The 7500-nt window shown below is 37.5% G+C and overlaps 1 protein-coding gene across 1 annotated transcript in view; it reads right to left on the bottom strand.

The window, feature by feature from the left end:
* Window positions 1-5922, bottom strand: part of LOC113818339 (uncharacterized) — a 120164-nt gene extending 114242 nt beyond the window's left edge. The window contains exon 1 of the mRNA XM_070124168.1: window positions 5786-5922. The gene's annotated coding sequence lies outside the window, so the exon portion shown is untranslated. The remainder of the gene's footprint in view (window positions 1-5785) is intronic.
* Between the last annotated feature and the right edge of the window lie 1578 nt (window positions 5923-7500).

Genomic DNA, 7500 nt, shown 5'->3' with positions numbered 1-7500 from the left:
CAGCACAGGGAATGCTGTTGCTCCTGTGCTAATTCACCATAATAAACAATAATAATGTGCTCTGTCATAAAGACTTAAACTGTAAGTCAATGGAGCAACGGTTTGCAGTGTCGCGTCTAAAAGTAAGTATTATTACGATCATCATCATTATCAATACCCATTATTGTCATTATTATCATCTCACTATCAATATCATCATCATCATCACATTCATCGTCATCATCATCATCATTACTACACAACGATGCCACTATTATTGGCTTTAAGAAGAATCATAATCATAATACCGATAATGACGCCAATGATAATTACAAAAAAATATAAAATAAATAAAAGCGCTTAAAAATAAGCAGAGTAACCATAAATAATGATAATGATAAAGGATGATGATGGTAATTATGATCTGATGATGTGATGGTAATGATGATGTGATGATGGTGATGTGATGGTAATGATGATGTGATGATGGTGATGTGATGGTAATGATGTGATGATGGTGATGTGATGGTAATGATGATGTGATGATGGTGATGTGATGGTAATGATGTGATGATGGTGATGTGATGGTAATGATGATGTGATGATGGTGATGTGATGGTAATGATGATGTGATGATGGTGATGTGATGGTAATGATGATGTGATGACGGTGATGTGATGGTAATGATGATGTGATGATGGTGATGTGATGGTAATGATGATGTGATGGTAATGATGATGTGATGATGGTGATGTGATGGTAATGATGATGTGATGATGGTGATGTGATGGTAATGATGTGATGATGGTGATGTGATGGTAATGATGATGTGATGATGGTGATGTGATGGTAATGATGATGTGATGATGGTGATGTGATGGTAATGATGATGTGATGATGGTGATGATGTGATGATGGTGATGTGATGGTAATGATGATGTGATGATGGTGATGTGATGGTAATGATGATGTGATGGTGGTGATGTGATGGTAATGATGATGTGATGGTGGTGATGTGATGGTAATGATGATGTGATGGTAATGATGATGTGATGATGGTGATGTGATGGTAATGATGATGTGATGATGGTGATGTGATGGTAATGATGATGTGATGATGGTGATGTGATGGTAATGATGATGTGATGATGGTGATGTGATGGTAATGATGATGTGATGATGGTGATGTGATGGTAATGATGTGATGATGGTGATGTGATGGTAATGATGATGTGGTGATGGTGATGTGATGGTAATGATGATGTGATGATGGTGATGTGATGGTAATGATGATGTGATGGTAATGATGATGTGATGATGGTGATGTGATGGTAATGATGATGTGATGGTAATGATGATGTGATGATGGTGATGTGATGGTAATGATGATGTGATCGATGATAATGATGTGATGGTGATGATTTAATAATGATGTGATGGGATGTGATTATGGTGATGCTGATGATGATCATAATACTAGAATATAATGAAAATAAAAACAAAGCAACAACAAAAACAATAATAATAATAACAATAACAATAATAAAAAATAATAATATAATGATAATCCTTATCATTATAATTACAATTATAATCATTATATTTGCAACAACAACAATAATAATAACAATAATAATAATCATATGATATAACACTAATAACAAGTATGGCGAATGATGATAGTAATAATGAATTAAAATTTGTAACCTGTAAATTAATGACATGAAAATATAAAGAAGTTTACCTTAAAATCAATACGTTTTCTTTGAATTCAATGAAATGCTTTTGATTTGCTTGACATTAATATGTGTAAATTACATAAAAATAAAATTCTTACGAAACTAAGAGAGAGAAATTAAGAAAGAGAGAGAGAGAGAGGGGGAGAGATTAAGAGAGAGCGAGAGAGGGAGAGATTGAGAGAAAGAGAGAGAGGGGGAGAGATTAAGAAAGGGAGAGAGAGAGATTACGAGAGAGAGAGAGAGATTACGAAAGAGAGAGAGAGAAATTACGAAAGAGAGAGAGAGAGAGATTAAGAGAGAGAGAGAGAGAGAGAGATTACGAAAGAGAGAGAGAGAGAGAGAGAGAGAGAGAGAGAGAGAGGGAGAGAGAGAGAGAGAGAGAGAGAGAGAGAGAGAGATTACGAAAGAGAGAGGTTACGAGAGAGAGAGAGAGAGAGAGAGAGATTACGAAAAGAGAGAGAGAGAGAGAGAGAGAGAGAGAAGAGAGATTACGAGAGAGAGAGAGAGAGAGAGAGAGAGAGAGAGAGAGAGAGAGAGAGAGGGAGAGAGAGAGAGAGAGAGAACGAAAGAGAGAGAGATTACGAAAGAGAGAGAGATAACGAAAGAGAGAGAGAGTACGAAAGAGAGAGAGAGAGAGAGAGAGAGAGAGAGAGAGAGAGAGAGAGAGAGAGATAGATAGAGAGAGAGAGAGAGAGAGAGAGAAAGAGAGAGAGAGAGAGAGAGTATGATAGAGAGAGAATGATATAGAGTATGATAGAGAGAGAATGATAGAGAGTATGATAGAGAGAGAGAGAGAGAGAGAGAGATTACGAAGAGAGAGAGAGAGAGAGATTACGAAAGAGAGAGAGAGAGAGATTACGAGAGAGAGAGAGAGAGAGAGAGAGAGATTACGAGAGAGAGAGAGAGAGAGAGAGAGAGAGAGAGAGAGAGAGAGAGAGAGAGAGAGAGAGAGAGAGAGAGATTACGAAGAGAGAGAGAGAGAGAGAGAGAGAGAGAGAGAGAGAGAGAGAGAGAGAGAGAGAGAGAGAGAGAGAGAGAGAGAGAGAGAGAGAGAGATTGAAAAGAGAGAGAGAGAGAGATTACGAGAGAGAGAGAGAGAGAGAGAGAGAGAGAGAGAGAGAGAGAGAGAGAGAGAGAGAGAGAGAGAGAGAGATTACGAAGAGAGAGAGAGAGAGAGAGAGAGAGAGAGAGAGAGAGAGAGAGAGAGAGAGAGAGAGAGAGAGAGAGAGAGAGAGATTACGAGAGAGAGAGATTACGAAAGAGAGAGAGAGATTACGAAAGAGAGAGAGAGAGATTACGAAAGAGAGAGAGAGATTACGAAAGAGAGAGAGAGAGATTACGAAAAGAGAGAGATTACGAAGAGAGATTACGAAAGAGAGAAGATTACGAAAGAGAGAGATTACGAAAGAGAGAGATTACGAAGAGATTACGAAAGAGAGATTACGAAAGAGAGATTACGAAAGAGAGAGATTACGAAGAGAGAGAGAGAGAGAGAGAGAGAGAGAGAGAGAGAGAGAGAGAGAGAGAGAGAGAGAGAGAGAGAGAGAGAGAGAGAGAGAGAGATTACGAAAGAGAGATTACGAAAGAGAGAGATTACGAAGAGAGAGAGAGAGAGAGAGAGAGAGAGAGAGAGAGAGAGAGAGAGAGAGAGAGAGAGAGAGAGAGAGATTACGAAAGAGAGAGAGATTACGAAAGAGAGAGATTACGAAGAGAGAGATTACGAGAGGAGAGATTACGAAGAGAGAGAGAGAGAGAGAGAGAGAGAGAGAGAGAGAGAGAGAGAGAGAGAGAGAGAGAGAGAGAGAGAGAGAGATTACGAAAGAGATTACGAGAGAGAGAGAGAGAGAGAGAGAGAGAGATTACGAAGAGAGAGAGAGAGAGAGAGAGAGAGAGAGAGAGAGAGAGAGAGAGAGAGAGAGAGAGAGAGAGAGAGAGAGAGAGAGAGAGAGAGAGAGAGAGAGAGAGAGAGAGAGAGAGAGAGAGAGAGAGAGAGAGAGAGAGAGAGAGAGAGAGAGAGAGAGAGAGAGAGAGAGAGATTACGAAAAGAGAGAGAGAGAGAGAGAGAGAGAGAGAGAGAGAGAGAGAGAGAGAGAGAGAGAGAGAGAGAGAGAGAGAGAAGAGAGAGAGAGAGAGAGATTACGAAAGAGAGAGAGAGATTACGAAGAGAGAGAGAGAGATTACGAGAGAGAGAGAGAGAGATTACGAGAGAGAGAGAGAGAGAGAGAGAGAGAGAGAGAGAGAGAGAGAGAGATTACGAAAAAGAGAGAGAGAGATTACGAAAGAGAGAGAGAGAGAGATTACGAAAGAGAGAGAGAGAGAGAGATTACGAAAGAGAGAGAGAGAGAGATTACGAAAAAGAGAGAGAGAGAGATTACGAAAGAGAGAGAGATTACGAAAGAGAGAGAGATTACGAAAGAGAGAGAGATTACGAAAGAGAGAGAGATTACGAAAGAGAGAGAGATTACGAAAGAGAGAGAGATTACGAAAGAGAGAGAGATTACGAAAGAGAGAGAGAGATTACGAAAAAAGAGAGAGAGAGAGATTACGAAAAAAGAGAGAGAGAGAGAGATTAAGAGAGAGAGAGAGAGAGATTACGAAAGAGAGAGAGAGATTACGAAAAAAGAGAGAGAGAGAGATTACGAAAAGAGAGAGAGAGAGATTACGAAAAAGAGAGAGAGAGATTACGAAAGAGAGAGAGAGATTTCGAAAGAGAGAGAGAGAGAGAGAGACTACGAGAGAGAGAGAGAGAGAGAGAGATTACGAAAGAGAGAGAGAGAGAGAGAGATTACGAAAGAGAGAGAGAGAGAGAGAGATTACGAAAGAGAGAGAGAGAGAGAGAGAGAGATTACGAAAGAGAGAGAGAGAGAGATTACGAAAGAGAGAGAGAGAGAGAGAGAGAGAGAGATTAAAAGAGAGAGAGAGATTAAAAAGAGAGAGATAGAGAGAGATTAAAGGAGAGAGAGAGGGAGAAAGAGAGAGAGAGAGAGAGAGAGAGAGAGAGAGATTAAAAGAGAGAGAGAGAGCGAGAGAGAGAGATTAAAAGAGAGAGAGAGAGCGAGAGAGAGAGAGAGAGAGAGAGAGAGAGAGAGAGAGAGAGAGGGAGAGAGAGAGAGAGAGAGAGAGAGAGAGAGAGAGAGAGAGAGAGAGAGAGAGAGAGAGAGAGAGAGAGAGAGAGAGAGAGAGAGAGAGAGAGAGAGAGAGAGAGAGAGATTAAAAGAGAGAGAGAGAGAGAGATTAAAGAGAGAGAGAGAGATTAAAAGAGAGAGAGAGAGAGATTAAAAGAGAGAGAGATTAAGAGAGAGAGAGAGAGAGAGAGAGAGAGAGAGAGATTGAGAGAGAGATTAAGAGAGATTGAGAGAGAGATTAAGAGAGATTGAGAGAGAGATTAAGAGAGATTGAGGGAGAGATTAAGAGAGATTGAGAGAGAGATTAAGAGAGATTGAGAGAGAGATTAAGAGAGATTGAGAGAGAGATTAAGAGAGATTGAGAGAGAGATTAAGAGAGATTGAGAGAGAGATTAAGAGAGATTGAGGGAGAGAGAGAGAGAGAGAGAGAGAGAGAGAGAGAGAGAGAGAGAGAGAGAGAGAGAGACTATTTGTCAACTGATATTAACTACATTTAAAAGGATATATAAGTTTACGTCTGCATATGCAATTATACATACATAATAAGTAAGATTATTATGTAGAACCAAATACAGATTTTCGTAATATTCTTTTAACCATTCGAACACATCCTGTAAATAAAACATGAGATACTTCCCTTATATTATTCATCATGGAACACTTTTGGAGGTCTGAATATGTCCAAGATTAAAGCATAAATAATATAAGAAAAACAGATTGTCGCTTTTAATGACATATCGCATAAAAACACAGGCACTTGCGGTTAAAGTACATAGAAGATAAGGTTCTTTAAAAACACTTATTCTATCGTTTGCATATATAAATTTTTCGTCCAGAAGGCGGCTGTAAGGAACTTAATCTGTACCCTAATCCCCTCCCAATCATCGCGTTTCCTATCTGATTACATTATTCGGTAGATTCAAAGATGAGAATTGGACTTACATAAGGGTGGAGGGAAGGGAAGGTTAGGCAGTGGCGAATTTCTGAAGCTGGAAGTTCCAACATCACGGTTATTGTGCTTCACTGAATTTAGTGTTCTCCCCGAGGTCGGATCCGTGTTATTATGGGTTCGTGTTCATATCGGGAAATAGTTTGGAAAAAACATAACTTCTGAAACGAGTAATGGATGCGAGTCACATGTTCGCAAAGTCACAACACAAAACCCATTGCCAAGGACTACTACTAGTACTACTACTGTGACGGCAGAACTGTTAAACTTGCCGATAGATGGCTGCTCATAAACGATGTGTGGTTGTAACAACAATGCCCAACAATGCAGAACGCGTGATATAATTACGAAATGTACATTTAATTGAAGATGTATTTTGGTGTAATTTAACAAGCTAGAATACAAAAATATATTGAAAGTAGAGTGCATATCTATAAGAGTGACAATGATTGGTTGTGACGTCACAAATTACAACCGCCTAAATAATTAATCCAGGCTTAACTCGCAGGGGAATTGTTCACTGCAAGCCTGCTAGACGAGAAAAGGTTTAACCAAATATAATATCGGTTAACTATATCACCAGTACGATAAAATGGATAAGTCTCCCATAACAGTAGAACGTTTTCTTTGAATTCGGTGTAACGCCTTCGTTTTCTTTAAAACTATTAACTGGAAATTTCGTTTCATGTGTGAGAAAGATTAATAAAACATGGCGTAAAAATAATTGTATTATGGTATATGTTGCGTAACCATTACTCTTACTTTCACTATACTTCATTTCATATAATCATTTACCTAGGACCATTATATCCATACTCTAGAGATCTAGAATTTTAACTTTGGTTTTGCGAAGATGTAAATATCATTGAACAGCAATTAATAATAATGAATTTATATATATATATATATATATATATATATATATATATATATATATACATATATATATGTATATATATATGTATATATATACATATATATAATACATATATATATATATATATATATATATATATATATATATATATATATATATATATATACATATATATATATATATATATATATATATATAATATATATATATAATACATATATATATATATATTTATATATATATATATATATATATATATATATATATATATATATATATATATATATATATATATATATGTATATATACATATTTATCGTGTGATAAGAGTAATTTTGGAGTTCAAATTAGAAATAATTTTTGAAGGTTGTACATATGTATACATACACAAACACACACACACACATATACATATATATATATATATGTATATATATATATATATATATATATATATATATATATATATATATATATATATATATATGTACATGTATACATATATGCATATATATATATATATATATATATATATATATATATATATATATATATATATATATATATATACATATGCATATACATATACATATATACAAATATATATCCCCCTCACCCCCATACCCAACCCTCACAACCCAAGACCCATCCCTCCCCCTCCACCCACGCCCACCCCCTCCCCCCACCCAACCCCGCCCACCCCTAACCCCGCCCACCCACGCCCACCCCCTACCCCCTTACCCCCTACCCACCCCAAGCCCTACCCCCTCCCCCCGCCCACCACGCCCACCCCCTACCCCTTACCCCCTACCCCCTCCCCCCGCCCACCCA

Source organism: Penaeus vannamei, chromosome 8, assembly GCF_042767895.1.
Source record: "Penaeus vannamei isolate JL-2024 chromosome 8, ASM4276789v1, whole genome shotgun sequence".
Classification (NCBI taxonomy): Eukaryota; Metazoa; Arthropoda; class Malacostraca; order Decapoda; family Penaeidae; genus Penaeus; species Penaeus vannamei.
This window is presented reverse-complemented; position numbering and strand designations above follow the sequence as displayed.